General features: G+C 32.9%; 1 protein-coding gene across 11 annotated transcripts in view; it reads right to left on the minus strand.

Moving 5' to 3' along the window:
* LOC118204330 (uncharacterized) overlaps positions 1 to 24,344 on the minus strand; it is a 1,054,928-nt gene that overhangs the window by 703,268 nt on the left and 327,316 nt on the right. For all 11 annotated transcript variants that reach the window (XR_015040777.1, XR_015040778.1, XM_085815465.1 and 8 more), the window contains one exon: positions 18,279 to 18,402. The gene's annotated coding sequence lies outside the window, so the exon portion shown is untranslated. The remainder of the gene's footprint in view (positions 1 to 18,278; positions 18,403 to 24,344) is intronic.

Here is a 24,344-nt window from a genome sequence, read left to right on the forward strand (position 1 = left end):
TTGTTTGGGAAGATCATACCCTCTATCACTTTCTTTTTTGTTCGATGTTGCAGCCTCTGTCTTAGGTCTTCCCGCGCTAATGAGCTATATGCAGTCATGTATTTATATCATGGCTTTCGTATGGCATACGTGTTTTGTATTATATTAGAATATGTACATACGAAATATCATTAAAATATGTGTCTATCATTTATGGAGCTACTCCACCCAATGTGAAAATTATTCTCTTAATTTTGAGCACCAGTGTCCTTATCCATCTGAATTCAGCAACTAGTTTAGTCGTATTTTACACAAGGAAGGAACTTAGAATTGCACCTTATATCTACCAGAGTAAGCGTTTTGACTTCATGACCTAAAGAATGCAAACATTTACTATTTGAGGAAGCAAATGTTTTATTACTATGCTATTCGGGTTCTTTAAAGCACCAATCTATTTTCTTTCTCTCAAACAAGGAGCCACCAAATTTCCAACATCCCATTATGTTTTCTAAAATTTCTATTGAATTATATTTAGAGTTTTAGATTTCCTTTTCGTAGACTGTAAAGCTGCGGTGACATAATACTTTTTACTAATTCACAATTAAGTTTGAAATATTTATCATAGCATTTTTCTTCTGATTACTCTAAACATTAGTAAAACAACAAGTGTGTTTTAAATGGCATCCAAATATGACACTTTTCCTTTTTTTAATTCATTCATTTTCTAATTAGTTTCAGAATCTCAGTCATCCTATTTTAAGCCTCAGATACAGAACATTTGCATTTATAAGAATTTCAGTATAATTTTGCCTAGACATTCAGAAGATTAGTTCTCTACAATTGCTTACAGCTCTCATTTTTGTTCCACACTCGACCTCCAAAATTTTGTACCTGTATGTAAACTGTAACTTTTAAAGTATTTGCAACGAGTAAAAAGAATTCTAAACATAAGTTGATGAAAAATAGGAAAAGATATCAAAGGTATTTTTTTCTATTTCCTCTCATTCTTATTTCCTATTTTACCAGAACAATTTCTTTAAAGCTAACGCACTAATGTTTTTGTTATATAAACCAGTCAAGTGTAAACCGAAGCATATAACACCAGCTTGGGAGTTGGTTTCAACTTACAGCTTCGAAACTGGATTATTGTAGAAAAAACGGCATTACTTGCTCGATTATTAACTTGAATTATCTACTTACATTGTTTCCTATATATATATATATATATATATATATATATATATATTGAATCTACAGAGGCTCTTAGACTTTTCGAAGTAAGGAATGAGGAAAAATAACTCTGACCTTTCCGAGATGTGAACCATGGATCTGCTACTTGCCACCTGGACGCGCTCACCATTTACAAGACGAAAGCGTGTGTAGTTAAAGCGGTAGCTCTTTACATTCTTTCGCACTCAAACAGTGATTGCGATGAGGTAGCAGACCCAGTTGACCAAATCCAGATGGTGATGTATTATATGATTTACCACATTTTAGTCTGAGCAGTACAGCAGACACTGAAGCAGAAACATGGAAATTCACTGTCCCTTCTCCAGGATTCCAACCACATACATTTACTTAATAATTACACAATTAAATTATTGTTGTACACAAATTAAATTCTGTTGTACGTGCACTTACATCACCTGACAAGTACAAGTGAATAATATAATGTTTTTTAAATATTTACTAATCATCTAGTTTTGTTATCGAATTAACATAACAGAAATTAACTAGTTTTTATAAATTAAGCCTTCAGACAAATAAATAAATTATATTATAAGCTAATTTCGAAATTAAAATTACAGTATGTACTTCGCATGCAAGAAAAGTTTACATAACTCAGATTTAATAAATTATGCGCAGCAAGAGCTTAAATTAATTCAGCATTATAAGGTCAATAACCTTTAAGGGTATCCTTTTAACCTTAAATTTAATCTTCTGCTGAACTTATAATTTCATTAACACATTTACGGAAAGCGATACTTCCTCCAAGACAACTGAATTTAATATAATAACTTATATTCATGAATGAAAATTCAACATTAAACTTTGATAGCCTTTGGGAGGCTTTTTTGTAATACGTGGACAATTAAAACTCTTCAAGATGTCATATTAAAAATGTAAAATATATTATCATGTATAAAAGGAGTTATTTCGGCTTTTCGTATTTTCGGGCTGTGCTAAAACTCTCTTGTTTCGTATAGGTTTCATAGAAATCTGTTCCGATTAATTAAAAGTGCTGTCTACTTTTTGTATCTGAGTATCGATACTTAACGTCAAAGAGAAATGCTGCATCAAGAATTTTTTATCTTGAAACCAAAGAATCAGCGGCAGTAAAGGTATGAGAAAAGCCTGGTGGTTACATATGCTCTAAAACTACGGGGAAAAAATGAAAATCTTCATTCTTTGCAATGAATCCTCCTCCATAAGGAAGGTTGGGCTCAGCAGTGACATTATTTGTACAGTAGCAACTGGCTTTTAACTGAATAAACCAGCTTAATATTTTAGCTTATATGTATATATCAGACGTAGTTTTTTCAAAGTATATTTAACGATTTATGCTCAATGTCTTCCAGTATTTCTGAATTAAATTTATGAATTTTCCCCAGATTAACGAAGAATTTTCGGTTTTATAGTCAGGATATTGAAAACATAAATTACTTTTTTCCATCGACTGTATGAATTGCTGAAATTTTGGAACTTAAATAAGGTAAAGTTCCTCTAACCAGCGGTCTGTTTATTCAAGAGATTACTTAAAAATATCTCCCAGTTGAACAGCATTATCTTATTCTAAAATGCTAGGCAAAAATAAAACATTTGATTTGTTGAAAATTTAAAGCGGTTTGCTAACTTTCTCACCAGCATTGTTGTTATCAGCAATAAGATGCAATGAATGTTACTTGAAGAGACTTCTGAACAAAAACTATATTTTTTGCTCTATACTGCATAAATGAAAAATTCTAAGCAGAACATATCCATTCTGAAATTACTGTCATCAAATCTTATTACATAGTATTGCGTTTTACAAATAATGACATTACTCTACCTTCGCTGAACAAAGCTGCGGATGTTTAGTGCGCACGCGTTATTTGAGCAAACACTATTTTGTCAATAAGGAAATAACACAGAAAAAGGCGCATAGTGGATAATGAATAAGAGAATAATGCAATTCCACAGACTCTGAAACGCCGATCTTTGTATTCTAAGATGGAAAAGAATATAAAATGAAAAATCTGCCTGTTATTAATAAAACCAGCATCAAGGACGCAGATAAAACAATATCAACAATCATTCATTTGTCAAAATTAGTTTCTTCCAACAAGATTTTAAACTTCCGATGGTTCATTTCTCCTGAACGGGCATTTTAGTTCACGTCATTGACGCACATCCAGTTGTGCTCACACAAACTTATTTAATTATATCAATATAATTCTTTTTCAGAAATGTACTTATAATATCGAGATAATCTTTGCCTCTAGTTTCATACTTCATAAGAAGGTATTTAAAAAAATTCTTAATGAATTAAACTGTGTTCACTAAAGTTTCTAAAGAAATTACAACACTAGGATGTTGCTGAAATATTGACGCTTGACTCACAGACCAAATAAAAATACATATATCATTTAAATTTTTCTTTGACGTTATACAGTCTTGTATTATTAGGTAACATAAACTAACAAGCTGTAAAAAGACTGTATGAAGAATTATCCTCTGGATTTTGATACAACAGAAAACGTAAGAAAGGTGTAAAAGACTCTTTATTCAAACACATACAGTTGAACAGATGGTCCCACTTGAGCTTACATAAAGCCAACACTTCTGGCTTAAATCAAACAGATGATGTTGAAATTAAAATAGCCTTACGGCTCACAGGACAATTTAACGCGGAGGAAGGATTTGACTCGTAGAAGTCGGCGGAAACAAGTAGAAGCAAACAATGCCACAGAATTGAATCGCTAATAAATTCAAAGTAACAACGCAGCTGTAAGCAGGCATAATACGCTCTAAAATCTCCTTCAAGCTTCGCTTAAATAGCAGTTCTTTCTACCTTAATTTGAATACACGCTCGCTATCCGATTAGCATTCTGGCAGCAAAGTGTGGGGAAAACGAGACTGAAAGGAAAATTGCTTCAATTAAAAATTAACTGTTAGTCAAACTCAATAAATCTCACAATGTGATAAGAAATATGGTTTGTAAGTGCCTAACGTAGAGATCTGCATGTTTATAATTTGCACAATTATTTAATTTTTATAACTAAATTTATCAAAAAGTACATTGAAAGCGTCAATAAAGTACTGTTTAAATATTTTGTCGTCAATAAATGGTTTTGGACGCTTACCGAGTATGTAATAAATTTCATATGATGCTCTTATCACTTCTTATATTTTCAAATTACCATCGACGTCGTATGTTATTGTTGTTGCACAGATTTATTCAAGAAAGTTAATTTTCGATCTGTTATTAAAGACCCGCGAGAAGACGTTTCACTGATGTTTCGTAATTTAATAATGATCAATGTTAAAAAAATGTAATACCATATTTTCACGGCTAAGCAAACACGTTGTAGAACCACGTTCGATTCACATCAAATATTTTCATTTCTATTTCTCTTATAATAAATTAGTTTCGATACCATTTTTTTTTTTTTTTTTTTTTTTTTTTTTTGTTTATTTAAACGTTCTTGGTATTATAGAATGATAAAATTCTACAAATGTACGCTTGAATTATAACAGCCCAAAATTAAAACTGCCATGCATCGACATAATTACACAACTCAAACCTTTCGCACAATTCGAAATAATTTCGGATCCCAAATACATGATCTTGAAACCACGATCGTGCATTTATTATTTTAATTATCAGTCGGCATCAGCATTTAGTATTTTAATAGCTATACGAGTAATGTCATAAAATTAAAACTTTGCAAGACATATGACACTTAAATTTTAATATGGATTTTAAAATTTCTTATTTTACAGTAGCACAGATTATTCTCAATCTTTCTTTACGAAACCCTAAATAAATTTCGTTTCGGGCCTCATATATAAGTTATCCAGGCAACATGCGTAAGTATGGATGTTTTGGATATTAAATTTGCTCCTAGCGATATCCTTCCAATGAAGTTGCAGAAATCATTAAGATTTTTGAAGCCAATAAACATAAAAACCTAAATGCATCTTCTCCGGGTTCCGAACAACAAATCTTCCAACTACTGTATCAAAATATCATTATGGTTTGTTAATACCGTATCGTCTTTTAATAAATAATGAAAATGAATTTTATGCGGCAATTTTAGTGAGAACAAGACTCGAGTTTTTAGGAACCCTGAAGTTCCTTTTTATTAGAAGTTCATTATGTTCTTATTTACATTTTTTGATCTAGTTTCAAATTTGAAATCTGATCCTACTGTAGGGATTTATATTTATTTTAACTCACAAGTTAAGTTTAATTTTAAGCTTTCCTATAAGCTTTCATTCCCTTAATTGTCAATGCCAGAATATTTAAATTTGGTAACGCGCGTGAAGGAATGCAAGTTCTACCTTGAGGAGAAAAAGTTTAAATACCTAGTTTACGAAGAAAAGTTAGAGAGTTAGGCTATTGTCGTCACCTCTGTAGCGTGAGCTACTACTTTTGCAGTTATTGCTGGTTTACGTGGCATAACAGCATTTACTTTGCTGCCACTAGTTGCGACGCGGTTTTAAGTAACAGCAGTTTTCTAAGCCCTGTAGCTTAATTTTTACTACTTGTGAATATCTTCGAATTTTTAGCTTAGTTCTGTCATTTCAGGTACCGCCCGAATGAGGCGTGGTGTTTTACCGTCAAGTTGACGCATTGTGAATTTTAAAGGGTTTAATAGAGGGTACTTGTAACCCTTCTCCTGTGTAGTTCCTACTCGCACTTACTACACGTACAGTTGACACTTAGAAGTTAAGAAAGTGGTTCCTACAATACAGTAGAATTATATATACAATAAAACGTTGAGCTAGTTTTCAGTCACAGTTGAGCACACTAAAGAAACTTTGGATGAAGATGATTCTGATACGGAATGAAGTTTCAAAGCACACCGAACTCTTGATAAAGTGACTCCCAGGTATCATGACAAAAACAGAAACATTCAGCAAATTCTTTGTCCCCTCCTTTAGACAAATAGCAAACGGGAGATTTGCATTAATCCAAATAATCGAATATGAGGTAAAAACCTGGAATATTATAAGAAGAAATTTTCTTATACCTTTGTAAAAATGAAGTTCAATCAAATATTTAGACATTAAATAAAAATTTAAACAACTGCTTTTTTTAAATAATTTTGATGAATTTATACTCTAATACAGTTTTTTCATAAATTTATGCTAATTGATGGATGAAATACAATAATTTATATTGCTTGTTTCATTTGTTAAACGTGATTTTACTTATTTCACATTAACTGACGGATGAATTAATTGCGTTACCTAATATTTTTCAGATATCTCAAACCTGACCTAAAAACAACAGGAAATTTTCTACATCTTTTATTTATGATCAAAGTATTCGCTTTTTCTATCTCAAAAGATGATTGTAGATTCTCAGGCTTCTGTTATGCGATATTTAAGAAAATTCATTAATATTTTTTGTGGAAAGCTATATTAATAATGCGTCTTTATAATAAAATTGAGATAACTTAGTGTCAGGTTCAAGTTCAGGTGGAAATGTAGTGGGACACCCAAAGTTTACTATAAAGTAACTTACTTACAACTTAATGTAACTTAGTGTCACTAGGTTTAACATGTATCTTAGAATCTTTTCTGTTCTGTCTGTTCTGTGAATGCCATTTTTCCTGAGGAAGCTATTGTTTTATATTTTTCCCCCGGCTTTCTACTGTAAATTGTTAATGAAACTCATAAAAGCAGTTTTCCTCAGTCATCATAATCTTTGCCACAGAAACAGTCACGAAAAAAGATACTTCTGCACTTCTTTCTGATTATGGCTGAGACGAGAAGACAGCTGCACTCTAGCACGCAACCTGGGATCGGTTAGATTGATTTAAACAAAGTCACTTAAGGGCTATCCCATTCAGGTGATAGATGCTTTCCTGGAGTATCTTTCAAGGAAAATTGTTTCGTATTCATCTTACACAGTGGTAGAGCCACGAAAACTCCTATGCAGCCAGCCCATTCACAAGGAATTGATATCTGCTCGAACTAACAGTAAAATGTTTGAACGTGATCTAACATGTCGGCTGCTGATGTACCAACCTAGATTAGGATCCTAGTAAATTAGCTGTCTATATGAGCATTCTACATGTAACATGAATTTGAGTCAACGTAACCAAGGAAATTTTCAACAAGGCATACTTTCTTTAAAAATGTGCGTAATCATAATCATACAGTTCAATTTTCGATTTCTTCCTTTCATATCCTTTATGAGAAACAATGAATTTAGAGTTTCAGTCCGTTCAGTATTTGGTTGAACTTTTTGAAACGCTGTTTGATTACGGTTTTATACACAGGTAGTGTTTGCTGATTTTTCCTTAAGTAGCTAACATTGTCGGTGCAAACATTGCACAGTTAATCGACCCAGCAGTATCCATATTACATCACAAAAATAAAACTTTTGCATTATTTTGCTTAAAGGCAGTTATACACTAAAATATTTCGAGCATTTTTAACTACTTCCTCGTGATGCTTTAATCCTTATGCAATATGAATCAGTGGGCGTTAGAAATATTCTAAACTGCAGAAGTGGATCAAAGCGTATCACCAAAGGATCAATTTAGCATATTTTCAGACTTATGTAACATTATTCTTTCTCTCTAAATTATTCATGATTGACTTATGAACTTTACTATTTCCTTAGCTTAATTTTCAAGGAAATAAAACTTCTCCTTTTTCTAATCCCTGAAAGGAAAAAAAAAAGATTAAAAAGGCAGTATCTCTTTCCAAAGTGGAATTTGAAAAGAGAAGACATTAAATAGCTTAATCAATGCGGAAAAAGTACTCGGCCTAAGTTTTAGAATTTCTTAAGCGCATCTTTATAAGAGATTAAAAAGGATGATATGACAGATTTCTATTGCATATGCTGAAGATCAAAATGGAAAAAAGTTAATATTTTTCTATTGCTTAAAGTTATATATTCGGACGCAAAACAGATCGAAGAAGTTAAAAGCCAAATGGTCTACATAAGAAAGTGCTCTGAAATTCCTACGCAGCTAAGAATCGCGACGGATTATTTCTAAAAGCGTGCATTTAACAATAAAGTACTTGGGAAGAAAAAACAACTATATTTTTAATTCAACGATATATTTAAATAAATATGTATATTATTTTTAAAACAATTTTGCTAGCTGTGAAATGTGATAGTCTTTAAAATTTCTAGAAAGTTAAAAAGTAAATAAAATGAAACGACTTCTGCTTAAAAATACGCAATTGTTGGGAATGCGTTTTTAAGCTTTTAAGCTAATACAATATTAAAAGAGATTATCTTTTCGCTGAATTGAAATTTTTTATATCAGTTCCGATAGAATTTATTAGAGGGTTTATATTATACAATGCAAGTGATTATTTGCATCTCTCAGATATCTGTAATTATTTTTAAACAGGTCCAAAAATATGATTACGTATAATGAGATTTTAAAAACTGGCCAAATTTGCACATAAACATTACGTTAAACATATGATAAAATTTCATATCATCTTTCTAGTTTGCTGTGTTTCTAAATGTAACTCACAGAACAGAAAATCGAGATTATGTAATAAAAATGAACAGCAGTTTTGCCGCAGTGATTCCTGATTCTAGTGTTATTTCTCAAATAGTTTTAGTAAATTATCAGTAATGCATATTTTTTGCAAACGTTTATGTTTTAATTGTTTAGAAAGTTGAATGGAAGTAAATGTTTCATCTACTTTTGATTTAAATATAGATTATTATTAATATTTTTGCATACAATCACCAGCTACTTACTATTATGGAATCAAAATGCTTTTATTACCCACATTAAATTTTTAATTATAAATAATTGTTCTATATTTTAGACAAATATACTTTATTCGTGGCCTAAACTTTACGGCCTTTATTCATGCATCTGTTGTAAATGGGCTAATAAAATGGGAATTCATTTGCACATAAAAATTGATTTGTTAAATAAAATGTTGTTTCTGATCTAATATTTACAACCAAAATCTATTTGTATATATTAACGCATAGGGTACAGTGTGCCTAAAAACATTATTTTTCCCCAAACTCACAAACAATAATGATAAATGTTCCAGCACTCGACAACTGTTGCTCAACTTAGTATTCAAATTTTTGCTGCTTGCATAGCAATGATATGTAAACGAAAAATGGCCTGCTCTGACAACAACTCGCAAAGTGGAAAGAGCAAATAAAAACTGCAGATATAAGAAGTCCCAGACTTCCCCCTCTCCCAAAAAAATTGAAATAATTTCAAGAGGTCCTGCTTAAGAATTAAGTTTGAAAGAGTTTGTAGATAAAATATTTCGCTAATAATAAATAAATAAATAAATAAACTAATTCCCTCGTGCCCGAATGCAGCAATGGTAGTTTAGGGAAAGATCGCTTTTCATCCCTCCTTACCCCGAGATATTAACAAATATACATTTATGAAAACAGCAGTAACGTGAAGTAAACACATATAACGAACTACATTAGCTATTAACAGACCACACATTATGGATTATTTTTAGAACAAGAATAAGCAAAAAGCGTGTACTAATTTTAATACAATGAAAAAAGCATTTTGCAAGTACGAAGTACCACTGACTAGTTGGAAAATGAATCAAAGTGTGAGTTGTTACAATGGGGAGTCGCCTTTCCGAATGCTGTATCGAAATATCAAATACATAGTAATCCGCCAACGAATGAAGGATTCGCTCATAACCATGTGAAGTAGGACATCAAAATTTACAGCCATTGTGCACGTATGGGAATGAATTCCTCTTCATTTTACTTTCATCTGATGGGACTATCACAGTAGAATGATAGCAGATAATTTTGAAACAGCATTCATTAAATGGTTCATCTTTGTTCACACGAAAATTCTTGCATATTCTGACACTGCTTATCTTTATGAATGAATTCTGTATTGCGTTCAAATTCATTCCTCATGACCACTGAGGATGTGTGACAGGCTTTGAAGTACAAGACACGGAAATAAAAACCAAGAAGAAAGGTTAGCTGAAGACTATTATCTAATAAGCATCTGCTAACATTATGGGAGAAAACTGCCATACATATTTAAGAGAAATTATCGTATTTTCCCAGCGCATGCTTTATTGATATAATTAGCACGCCCATCTAGCAGATGGGAGATCTTGATCAAATTTCGACGAAGACTCTTTTACATGTTTACTGCTCTAGAAATCCTTAAAGCCCTAGCAGTGAAGTGAATGCCCGGTCAAAACATATACATATTCTGCAATGAGTGTATTTTGTAATTCTGTAATGAGTGATGAGTGTTCATCGAAACTTGCTACATGCAAATTTTATATTTCTTATTTTGAGACAATTAGTTTTTTCAGAAATTATTCTAGATAATGTACGGAGTTTGTAAGGATTACTTATTTATTTATTTTTCTGAATTCTAGTACAAGTAGAGTATTTTGCTTATTAAATAAAAGTTCGATACAACTCTTTATTTTCAAACTTTAATCAAATCAAACTTTTACTTTTTGATGCGATATTTCTGATGTGCAATATGCGATCAAAAACAATGCTTAAAATAAATCATATTTAAAAAAATACAAAAATTAATTAAATATTTTTATGTAATATTAATAAATAAAAAAAACCTTTTTATTCCTAAGTTTTGAATTACTTTTGAAAGGAAATGTTTCGCCTTTTTTCTTCTAGTTTAAACGCTTTTATCTTTTATATTTATCCAAGATATGCGCAAGTTCTTGTACAGTATTGCTTATATAATGAGAATATTAAATCTTATAAAAACGTAATATCGATTTAAAGCATAAAATTAGATAAAACATTAAATTTATGCTATTAATTTTAAAATTCTATATCCCGAAATTTATGTTTTTAGTTATTGTGTATGTGCCGCCTATAAGAAAACTGGTTTATTAATTATAACTAACTTATCAGGTTCAATGTTCCGTCTTTCTTTGGGAACATGCAAGGACCTGACTCGGAACAGAGAGCTTACTAAAGCTATGTTCAATAACTGTGGGAAGTAGACAGGATACACAAGAAGGGTATACAAAACCCTTTATTTTTCTCTATTTACAATAACTTCCGTACTTCGGAATACAAAGACCCACTACTTGTGGTCTAAACGTAAAAATATAAAAATAAAACTAAACTCTAATTTAACTTTAAAATAATAAACGTGGAAGATTGGCCTTATATTAACAGGAAGCCGTATGTAGTACAGAGAACTGCCAACACTACAATACGTTTAAAGTTATCAAGAGGATTAAACCTCTGGCCTGGAAGGCAACCAGCAACTGAGTAAAACTTCTAAGGTAAGCGGCCTGCTTCGACTGCTTCCTCTCTTTCGCTTGGCAAAAAGCCACTACTTAAGTACTTGGCGTTCGCCAGACAAACTTTGCATAAATACGTTAACGCTTATAATTCTGGCCGGAAGTAGAAAATAAGAAGTGATAGTAAAGATTTAAAATAAAATAAACGTTAGTAAAACTTAAGATCCTTACAAACTTTTATTTAAAACGCCTTTATTTTGAATTAAATATTTTTGAAATCAAAACAATATCGCAAATTTTTATTAGCAAAAGATCCCATTCTTTTCCGACAGCTTTTGTTCATCTTTCTAAATGTCATAAATCATTTCGAAATTCAGATAAAAAATGCTGTTAAAAAATTTTAAATTTAATTGATTGGTTTTAATTAAAAAAGATGTTGTTTACACGTTTTATAATATTATTAAATACGTAAGAGCTACTATAGAATCTTTCATAAAAAAACTCAAGCAAGAAAACTTGTATGGAATTCTTTCGAATTATGGCACAATTTATCAAAATCAAATATTATCTTTATCAAATATTTTCAACAGAATTCTATTAGGTGATTCTACGTACATTATTAAAACTCTATACATGATATCGCTCGAAACGATGCGAAATTTATAGAATCTATGCATATATAGAGGGTGTTTACACACTTTTAGAACGATTTCCATAAAGAAATTTCATAAAGAAATAAAGAAAAGCAAATATTTCGGAATAAAAATTTCTGGCAAAAGTTTATGATTTGAAATGAAATACATCGTCTGTTACTTTTAAATTTATGCTTCTTTCAAAATGTCGCATGTAAATAAGCTGCGGATCGAAGGATATTTCTGGGCTCTAAGAACAGAACTATTCCTATTCCATAACTCAAAAATATGAGAAATGCATATTAAAATTTCGAAGTGCGAAATAAGCAACATTATTAATTGGAAAGGGAAATCTTTCAATCATTTATACATGGAGCGAAGACTATAATTGCCAATATTCGAAAAAGGTACACATTCTTTCTAATATTTGTAAACAATATGCGAAACGAATACCCGAAAAAGGTACAAAGGTAAGTACTCTTTCCAAAGTTTGTAACAAGAGAAAATCCTTAGACGCACAAATCAATTGCAGAGTCTTTAAATACATTTAAAGCAGCAATAAATAAAACAGTAAACCGAAATTTACAGTTTTAAAAGCAAAAAAAATATAATGTTCACTAGCTTTTGCCGCGGCATGTGCCTCAAACAGAACAATTTGTAAAACTCTGTATGTTTAGGAGATAAACGGAAATACAGTGGGACTTTTAATGAGAACGGGTTTACCTAAATAAATGAAAAAAAATCTTTTTATTATCGAAAACCAAGAAAAAAAAATCTGATGTGTACACCACATGACTTGATTGTACGGAATATTAAATTATACGCATTTTTTTCTTTCATTTCACTTACACTTATTGGATTGAATTAAATCTACTTCGTCGATAACGCATAACCTACAATAAAATAAATGCACTCTTTAAAATTCACTATATTTGTTTACCATAGCGACACTCTGGAGCTAGGTTCACTTAGCAGCGTTATATTTCGTTCATATTATATCTTATGTTTTATGCCTTAACTTCGGGTAAGAGGCAATCGGTCTATTTCGGCCTTTACCAATATATTATTCGTGACTTTTTTAAATCTTGAGAATCAAGGGAGTTGAATTCACTAGAATGGAAAGTACTTGTACGCATAGTGTGCTAGAACTCGGAGATTTTTATTGGAAGCTCCAGTGCCACCATCTGTTGAGAGAAGTAATCTTAGAAGATAAGAGGGTGCTCATGTGGCTCCATCTATTTTTGGAAATGAAAAACTTCTTAGTAGGCTAAAACTCCGGTGGCGCCATCTCTTGTAGGTTGCATTGTGCGGCATTTAAAAAAAATTTCCATACTATTCTTTGGATAAGCAATTATTGGCAAGTGATTATATGATGAAATAGCATAGTTTGTCACAGTAGAAAACGGATCACAAGAATAAAACTATATACACACCAAAGTTTATACCTGCTTTTGCAGGGACAAAGTCCATAGCGCTTTGTAAAGTAATGGAGTAAGAGCAAATAAATAATAATAATAAAGTAAGTAAATAATAATTGCAAATTAAGTAAATAATAATAAAATAAAACTTAGCTAAATAAGTAAAGAACAAATATATATATATACAATTACCACCGACTATTGTGGTAAATCGTACTTATATTATAACTCAAAATACACAAAATTTATATCATTTGGAGAATTATCTAATCGTTGACACATGTTGTATTCAAATACTGTAATAAATCTAGAACGATGTATAAAAGAAATTAAGCAAACAAAAAAAAAAAAAAAAGAAAGAAAAGAAAAGAAAAAAGAAAAAAAAAAAAAAAGAAACAGTTTTTCACAGACGATGCAGTATTTCTCATTCAACTAATTCAGTTCTCACTTCGCGACAAGGCAAAAGTACATAAAAACTCAAAATATCTATATTAAAAATTACGAAGTTATTAATTAAATTTTAAACACTTATTTCTTCCAAAAAGTTCCAGAAAGGATTAAATATGATTTAATTCGCAATAATAAAGAAAGGCGTTATCTTTGTTGTTGCGAAGCTTAATCTCTCTAGATTGGCAACAAATCTACTATTCTGCTGTTTCAAATGTAAACAAACATGTGCGCCATGTTATTTAAAAATTAGGCTTAACCGCACTTAAACAGATTTTAAATTGTTGATAATTCTACAAATATTGCTTGCAGATTTCCTAAAGGCATAAAAACCTTAACCGGAAGATAAGAACAACATAATTCAATCATTTTTAAAGCAAAAAATGCACAAATTACAAACATATAGGAGTAAAGAAACTGAGATCACCGAGCCGGGTAACAGAGTGGCTATATATCTAAATATATTTATATACGTTTGGTGCGGCCGATTGCAACCAAAATACGAGGTGCACATCAAATGTTATAGCAGTCCTATATACAAAATTTGAACATTCTGAGGCACGCCAGCGGCCGAGCGGTAAAGTCGCTGAACACTGGTAGTTCGGTCTGAGGTTCGAATCCCGCGAACGGGCTGGCTGCATGGGTGTATTCATGGTTTTCCCCATGTGTAACGTGTATACGAGCCAGTTTCCCTTAGAAAGTCCTCCACGAAGGCATCCCTCCCCTTAGGCAGATAGCCCTAGGATTTAGATTTTGTGCTTTGCCATAAATAAATACACCAATCAACATTCTGAGGCTACTTGTTTTTGAGTTATGCTAAATACGTACGTACAGACACCACGAAAAATTTTTTCAGAATTAATGTAAAGCAGTTTTATAATATTTTGGAGGAAAAGAGTCTTTTTTTCTGTCATTACGTACAGATGCCATGCAAAACATCGTTAAATTGCATTCAATAGCGGTCAAAATGGATATTTTCGTTGAAATATGCTGCCTGAAACTTTTCGCGATTACGATACTTCCTTTTTACGTAATACAATGAAGTAAAAATGTACGAACCTGGTTCAGTCGATGCAAAGAAAGTTTCAGTAAAGGGTTTATAACAGTCGCAGATTAAAAGTAAAAAGGGTGGAAAAAAACTGTTAAAATCAACGTGAAGTAAAATTAAGAGAATGTTTTACATCTGATATTCACAGAATAAATTCGATTTCTTTTTACTAGTGATTGTCAAATAGTGAAACACTATTAAGATAAAAACACGTCACACTTCGAAAAGTACCATTTCTTTCTTGAAAAAGTGAAGACTGATACAGCTATACTTTTCACACTCCTAGGGAGTCTCCTGACGTTTTACTTATGGACTATTCTGTCTTTGGTCTGCTGAAAAGAGCTTTTTCTAAGCCCAAACCCGCCACGACTGATGAGTGAAAAAGGAATAGAAATCAATATCCCTGGAAATTTTGCGAAACTCCCTTCTATCACGAAAATCGCGATGCAGACATATCGTCAAGATAACAGCTATCAGATCGAACATTAAAAGTACTTACATTTTAAAAATTAATTAAACAGCCCCGAAATCATTCTAAAAATATGTACCTTTGCATAGTAAAAATAACTACTGGTAAAAACATTTTAGGTAAATCTGAAACGCAAATATGAAAAATATTAATGGCCCCTTCCAACTAAAATGTAGACATTATTTTGATTAAAACGTGGGTTACACTATTTAATTCTGGATGCACTATTTGACATGAATTAATGCTTGTTAAATTAATGTATAGCAAGGACATTAAGTCGTAACAATGTTTAATAAACCTCCATATATTTTGATAGCTTTTATGTTTTATTACAAATAATAAATAAATTATTACTATCACAAGAAAAGTAATCCGAAATAATTACTAACATAATTTTAAATTTGATTTTATATTTATAATATATATTTATATTTTAAAAATATGTGCTTATATTTTAAATTTAATATTTTTAGTAAAATGTATTTTAGAGGGGAGGAGGGAAAAAGCTAATAAATAATTAACCAACGAATTTTTCCAAATGAAATTGATAGCAAGTTCAAAAAATTCTCACGAATCACTATCTGAGTAGAGCAATAAATAAATAAATAAATAAAATAAACTTTGTTTTATTTATTTATTTATTTATTTTTTTTAATGTTTTCTCTAACTTCTGCTTCTCAAGCAACAATTGTATCTTCAAAATCTGTTCGCCGTCATGCACGAAAAGTCATTACTCGAAAAAGCAAACAGCAACTTCCCAAATATTGGTGGGTAATTTTGTGTTATACATTAGTAATTTCAAAAAGTGTTATATATTAGTAATTTAAAAAAGTGTTATATATTAGTAATTTTAGCGCTTCTGTCTTCTGCTTGAATCGTAGATACGCTTTGGAATACGATAAGAAAATACGATTCTTAATCCACTCAAATCTACATTTCTGAACAATTATTTATTCCTAAAATGTTTACTCATATACAGCAACGAGTACTTTCAGAAGCTTTCATGATATAATGCAAGCAGTTATTTAAAAGCAAAGGAGACGAAAATGAGTCATCTTGTGAAACTTAAGTGTGAAATTAAAATTCGTGTACAGAAAATGCTATTTACTATTTTTCTTCCATGCGATGTTGCGCCCACCAGCGGCCGAGCGGTAAAGTCGCTGAACACTGGTAGTTCGGTCCGAGGTACGAATCCCGCGAACGGGCCGGCTGCATGGGTGTTTTCGTTGTTTTCCCCATGTGTAACGTGCATACGAGCCAGTTTCCCTTAGAAAGTCCTCCACGAAAGGCATCCCTCCCCTTAGGCAGATAGCCCTCGTCTGCTTTGCCATAATTAAATACACCACACCACACACCATGCGATGTTGCAGTACTTTTTTTTTCATTTACTAGACTGAATTTCGTCATTTGTTTGATTCATAGTTTTTTGTAACAAGACTGATATTTCTAAATTAATCACAAGTATAAAATTAAAGAACTCAGTCAGTGAAAAGAAAATGGAATGAAAAATAGTTACAAATGAAAATAACACATCTAAATTACAGCAAAGTACCGTTTATACATCTTTCAATTAATGGTTCAACAAGATGTATGTATAAATGAGAAACATACACGATCTAAGTTTTCGTTTGCATATTTTTGATGTAAAGTTTTAACGCTAATACAAAGTTCTGTCTAGTATAAAATTTAATTTTATCATCTTTAAGATTGTTTGAAACATTTTCAACATTTTTGTAAAGTTAAAATATTTCATTTTAATATAAAAATTAAAAGTATATTATATTAAATATGAAAATAAGAATGATGCAATTTTATTCCAATTGTTTTTTTTTTTTTTGATAAATAATAATTTTCAAAATAAAATTTTAATATAGATGCAGGTTTGGATGCTTTCTAACGATAAAATCTTCAAGTGTCATCCAGTATGCCTTTTGATTTTGAACATTATACAAAGCAATACAATACAAAGAGCAAATAATTATCCAGTTAAATTATGCTTACCAAATAACACAGGAATGAGACTTTTCCCATCACTAAACCTGTATGGTCAGCAGACTTCATTGTGTTATTCTATCCTTCCAAACCATCCTTTTTTCTTGTACAGCAGTTGGACTGGAGTAGTTTTCCTATCAGAATTATTACACGTCCTCTTCCCTCCCAATACTACCGGAAAAAAAATGACTTTCGGAGAAAAATAATCTGAGTTCGAAAATTAGCGCCAATGAATATGTCAGAGCGGACTGATATATTAACATGAATAGAAATTAATTTGAGTCAGGTATGAAATGAAACGAGAAACATATAAATTGTACTTTAATATACTGTATTAGTATTTGGAATTTTAGGAAAATATAGGAATATCAGGAACTCTGAAATGACTATTTGGATTTTCGACGCAAAGAAAAACTAAGACCAAAGCAATAATTTCAAGAAAGATAGTAACAGACAGTCAAACTTCCGTTAAGGAACATTCCATTTCAGAGGAATCGTCCCACTAATGGACAGGTTTTGGATCCCCGGGCCATCACAGTAGATCACTAAATCCCATTCAACGGATTCTTTCTTGATATAGGCAACACTTTTGTCTCCTGAATGTTTGCTGACGGAAGTTCGAATGCATATGCGTAAATTTTCTCGAATTTCGTAATCTCTATTTGAGTATCTGAGCTTGAGACAATATATTTCATAAACCTACAATATTTTTTTACTTTTGTAATGATAATAAATATTAAAATATGAAATAAAAAAGATTAAAAATCGAAATAACTTTTTGCATTTTTATTATAAAGAAGGATCTAAACGAATGATATCTAAACATTAAGTTCTTAATCAGATGCGAAATCAAAACTTACCTTCAACAAGTGTAGTCAAAAGTCGCAGCCAATAATTTTATTACCACCATTATTTATTTAATCACTTTTATACTTTCGTTTCCACGTTCTTGTGAAGTTGCACAGTACACGATTATCAGGCCACCTAGAATACGATAAAATGAAAAATTTTAATTATAAATTAATTATTTCAGACAATTAATTGATGCTTATATGAATTTCATTTTACGCTAATTATACAGAATTATAAAACATTTCATCTAAATATAGATTGTATCCCCCAAAAGTTATAATAAATTAAACTACACTAGGATTATTCTTTTAAAAAAATTAATGAAATGATGTAGAAAATGTATGTTTCTGTTCCTTGTGGAAGACAGTCACATATTTTATAATATGTGCATCTCTAACAGCATTGTTATTAATTTCAATCCGTGCTGAAAGGAGATCCTCTATTAGCCGCATCACTGACATTAGGAATTATGCCGAAAGATTCAAATTTATGCATAAAATCATTTTAACCTCTCGTAAAAGAAAAATCATATTAAGAAAATTTCTTTCTTCAGTTTTCTTGTACTGTTTGAAGCTTTCTCTTTGACAGTAAATAACTTTTTCAGTTTAAACCCTGGATGTAACTAAAAATCAGCTAACTTTCTATCAAAATACTATTATGAAAAATTTTTGAATAAAAGCCCACAGTATTTAAATCAAATTAAAAGAATAGTAAAATTGAGTAAATCTAATTTTTCTTTACATTTTTACAATATATTTAGCTATATCGCCCTAATAAATGAAATTAGTGTCAAAAGTTGTAACTATTTATATTATTATTATTATCCAAAATTATAAAACTTTTTTTTTACTTCAAAAGATTTATTGACATATAAATATTTCTACCAGAGTATAGACTTTTTTATATGCTCTGTGGGTGATTTCACTGGTATTTAAAAAAATCCCTACTTATATCCTAAAAATGGCATTTTTGATAAGAAAGTGAACTTTTCAATTGGTATATACTGTCTGTCATACAAATGAAACTGCTTTAATTAAAACTTGTTAATTTATTGATACCACACAGGAATATTATGAATTTAAAGTTTAGGATTTATTTCTCTCAGGCTCTTTTAGTTACGCTTTAATATTTTACCATGACGATAATAAATGTAGGAGAGGTATGATAACTTTAGAAAGTGTATCTTTAACATGCACTATGCAAAATTCTACCTGAAATATGCACTATGCATTCTGTCTTAAGCGTGCACTAAGCAAACTTCTATCTTAAACATGGACTATGCATTTCATGAGAGACGGACATAAGACTCAACGCTTCAAAGAGCAAAATTATTTTGGGTATTTTCAACCATTTCATTATAGTATAAATTCATCAAATACAAGTAAAGTGTCATATTAATTAAAATAACTATTGTTCAAAGTGTAATTTTGTTCTTGAATAAAAAGAGACTACTATCAGATTTTCTCAAAATGCGTCAAGTCTTATAATATATCATAAAAGATATTGCTCGTCAAAATAAAAAATATTGACTAAGAACAAAACTTACCCGATTCTTATTGAAAACTTTATTAAAGCAGTCTGCACAAAAGCATTATTAAAAAAATACTATGCTTGATAACTGGCTAATTTTAAAACATTGAATTTAAAATAAATTTCATGAAACTTGAAAAATTATGAAAAAATCATTCTCCCGTTTTTCAAAAAATTTTTATTTAAAGTGTATGGTAATCTTCTGATCGTATGGAAACTTCCTAAAGATTCGCAGGTCACTCTTCTGATAGTGCACGTTTTAAATCCTGGAGTGTCGGGAATCATTCATCGTTGGATGGTCTAAGGCATCCCATACATGATCAACCGAGCTCAAATCTTGTAAATAACTGGCTAATCCCTTCGATGGACATCTTCTGTTTTCAGATATTCTTACACCAGAGATATTCGATGCAGATGAACGTTGTCGTGCTTTAGCAAAACATCTGGGGCAAAGACACCCCTAAGTAGCTCTGTTTGAAGCTTTCATGTGCCTTGGAGTTTCGAGAAACCATCTGCATATCTGTATCTGTGGCCGATTTTGGAGTCTCTGTCAAAAATATAGAGTACAGTGCGGCCGTTTTTGAAGATTGCATATCAAATCATGAAACCGCTTCTGAGGAAATGAAATCTTTCATGAATAAGAGAAAGCAAGACCGCGTTCCTCACCTCCTTCAGATCAAAGATCCACATTTCACACCGTATATGGACTCATCAGGAAAACAGTCCTTTTGTTTCCATTAAACATAACGTCAGCCACACTTTAAATTGATCCTTTGGAAGGTGAGAATGAGTGGAATACAAAATCATCGGTTTCTTCGCCTAAATCCCAACCTTACGAAATCTTCGTGTAGCATTTGAACTGTGGATCCATATTCTGTGGCAACCTGACAGTCTTTCCTTTCTTTCTTTCCACCGACAGCGAGGCAGCCGGTCCACTGGGTAGTTAGCATATCGGCCAGGTAGCCCCGCTGACGGAAATAACTTGAACAAAATAACACACTTATAAATACATATTGTGCTCAAGACGACTGCTGGGGGCAGTGCAAACAAATGCTGCATGATGGAAGAAGGATGCATTGCGGGTGTGAAGAACAATTTCAGTTACATATTTACAGAGTTATGGATAGGTGGTTACAAATACTAAATAAGAAGTAAAATACTAGAAAATAAAATAATACATAAAATTAAAAAAAAAGTGTAAACAATACATTAAATAAGGCAAAATACATAGTTCAAGGTTCATAATTCAATGTTTACAGTTCAAGGATATAAATATATACAGGGAATAAGAAAAGCCGAATAAGCTAACTTAAGATAAGATTAGTTCACTACAGGTACAGAGCATACAGGGGCTGTGCTGGAGACGAGGATGGTGGCTGAGAATTACTCCAGCCTGTCTGAGATTTTGCATGCAATGTTTATGCAATCCCATATGCGTTTCAATGCATTGCGATTTTTTGAAGTAGCTTCGGCCCATGCATGGATGTGGTTTGCTACTGGTTGCCTAAGATGATATTTGGCGGTCTCTCTGCAAGCGAACAGATAGTGGTCCGGATCACCTACCATCCCGCGTGAGCAATGCTCGTTTTCGCGTCGTCTGAAGCGATGCAGGTAAGTCATGAAGGGACCACGTCCTGTTAGATACTGAGTGAAGCCAGAGATTTTAGAAGCCGGCAGAATTTTGGAAAAAATCTGTAAACTCTTCTGCCGGTGGTTTCTGTCTCCCACAGATGTTTACAACGTTTGAGTAATTCTCTCTCGAGCTCAGCTGTTAAGAACGAACCCGGGAGAGGCACGTCAAGTGTGCGAACGTGGGGTCAGTTGCTGCTCTTTTGGCATCTGCAATTTCATTACCCAGTATTCCAGTGTGGGCAGGTACCCACTGGAGTTCAGGCCTATAGTATTTAGGTGTTCTTAGTAAGAGTTTTTGCATGGCCCTGACGAGTGGATTTTTACTACATGTGCCTTGGATTGCCTGGAGGCTAGAGGCTGAGTCTGAATATATACTGGAATAGTTACTTTCCAGTGCGTAGAAAAGTGCAGCTTTTAATGCAATCAGTTCAGCCTGAAAAACTGAGTTGTGGTGCTTAAGCTTTCTTTCCCAGGTCTTTAAGATCTGGTTCCCAAGTAGAACACAGTATCCGCTACCGGTGCCACATTCTCCTTTGGAACCATCGGTGTAGATTACAGTGGCGTTTAACCACGTTGGTGACCTGCAGTTAATCGAGATGTTGAATTCGGCCGGGTGGCAAGGTGGCTCGGGAATGCTTTGCTCATAGTCAGTATAAACATAAGTCCTGTCCCATAAACTTATTGTCTCTTTGAGTCGGAGCACTCGCACTATTGCACTCTCGCGCTGAGCTAAGAGATGCAGAAGCGGTAGTCCTGAAATCACGTTTAGAGCATTAGTGGGCGAGGTTTTATATCCTCGCGTAATGCTCAGGAGGAATGGTCTTTGTGCTGAGCGTAGCAGATTCTCCATTTTAGTAGTGATCGTTATGCCCCACATGGAGGCCTCATACAGTGCAATACGTTCAGCAACGTGGTACAGAGTACCACGTCTTAAGCATCGTCGAAGAAACTTCCCATGTTGGTGCTGCTGTTCTGAGCATGGAATGAAATATCCTGTGAAGTCGTGCCTTGACCTCCTTTAAATGTGGCTCGTCAATGTGTCGTCAATTATAACTCCAAGGTACCTCAAGTTTCTGACTATTTTAATATTTTTACCATGAAGGTTGATGCACGGGGTTCTTCGATGGCGCTTACCTGGGCAAATTAGCATACCTTGGGTTTTTGAGTTGGCAATAATTAACTTATGGTCATTGGCCCATTTGGCCATATTGTCCATTGCTTGTTGCGCTCTAGTCTCATATGCGTTGCGGCTGTGCCCTTTGGTTACCAGCAAAAAGTCATCGGCATAAGCCAGTATTTCCGTGTGAGGATCTGTGTTAAAGAGAGTCAGCGCTGTCTCCGTTACAAGATTCCAGAGCAGTGGACCCAGACAGGATCCTTGAGTACAGCCTTTATTGATGGAACGTGAGTGCACTACTGCGTCCGTAGTGGCTCGTAAGCGGCGATCACTTAGGTAGCTGTAAATAAGGTCAAAGAGAATCTTAGGGCTATCCATGTCCTGTAATCTCTTCAGTACATCGGGCCATCACAACGAGTCGAAAGCGCCCTGTATGTCCACAGAGATAATGAGACTATGTTGGTTATTTTTTCTGTTATTTGCTATTAATTTTCGTAGGTGCTGCAGCGCGTGATCCACCGATCTGCCAGGAATGAAACCGTATTGTTTGTCATTTATGCTTTGTCCAGACAGGATATAGTGTTTAAGTCTTTGAAGGACGACTCTTTCTAGTACTTTACCCAAGGCAGGAAGAAGGCAAATAGGCCGGTAAGACGTTAGTACATTAGGGTCTTTTTTCGCTTTGAGGAAGAGCAGCACCTTACCAAGTTTCGTGCCGGCTGGGAAATATCTGTTGCGCCAACACGCAGTAATGTAGGCGTACAGTAACTCCGGATGCGTACTGTTAATGGCTTGCAGAATGCCATTATCTATCCCATCAGGACCTGGTGCTTTATTGGTGTTTAACGCTTTAACAATGTCGCTCATTTCTTTGGCGTTTGGCAGCGGTTCAAAATCTGTTTTCTTGGTATTGTAATATTGCTCAACATTGGCTCTGATATTTCTTTGTGCGGGATTATCTATGTCTGCGTTATCAGGTCTAAAGATATTGTCCAGAATGTGCGCAAATACTTCTGTACTAGTTGCTGCTCCGTGGCTTATTGTGGCAGTAAGATTAGTAGGTGTAAACATCTTATCATGTGCAATACGGAAAACAGTTCCGAACTTATTCGCAGTGTTGGTACAGTACTCTTTCCAGGATGAAAACTTCGCTTTTGCAATCTGTCTTTTGTAAGCAGCTCTGTGCTTTCGAAAAATTAGCGAGTATGTCTCTCTTTCTAAGGGATTCTTGCATGCTTGCATTCTGCGCCTTAGAGCACGGACTTTGCTGCGTTCAGCAGTCAGCGTGGTAACCTGACAGTCTAAAACAAAATCTCTTTTAGTCACTTCACAGTTTCGTCAAATTGACAAGGACGGAAAACAATATTTGCATGCAGTTGTTGCTCTTGGCCGCACCTTACTTAAGGTATCGACTAACTGATTTATTGCTTAAAAAGCATATTTAAGTGCTTGATTTGATACTTTGAGAACTATTTATACCTTTGGTGACCTCCATTTCTGTTTGCCTCTCTTTGAGTCTGCCAATTAACAGCCACTTTTGTACTCCACTTAGTTCTTAAAATGACATGTTTAGGGATATACAGATCAAGCGTGACCTCCACTTGTGTTTACTTTCTTTCCTTCCCTCGAATCTATCCGTTAACCATCCTTTTAGCACTTCACTTAAATGATGCATATGAGTCATAACTAATGAATATTGAAAACTTTCAAAAACCACATTAAATTTAAACAAGATTACCTAAATTCCAATGCAGAACACGTTATTAGTAATATTTTACACGTTATCAGTTAATTT

Source organism: Stegodyphus dumicola, chromosome 4 (assembly GCF_044657685.1).
Source record: "Stegodyphus dumicola isolate Sdum_Otavi_A_Nest chromosome 4, ASM4465768v1".
In the NCBI taxonomy this organism is placed as follows: domain Eukaryota; kingdom Metazoa; phylum Arthropoda; class Arachnida; order Araneae; family Eresidae; genus Stegodyphus; species Stegodyphus dumicola.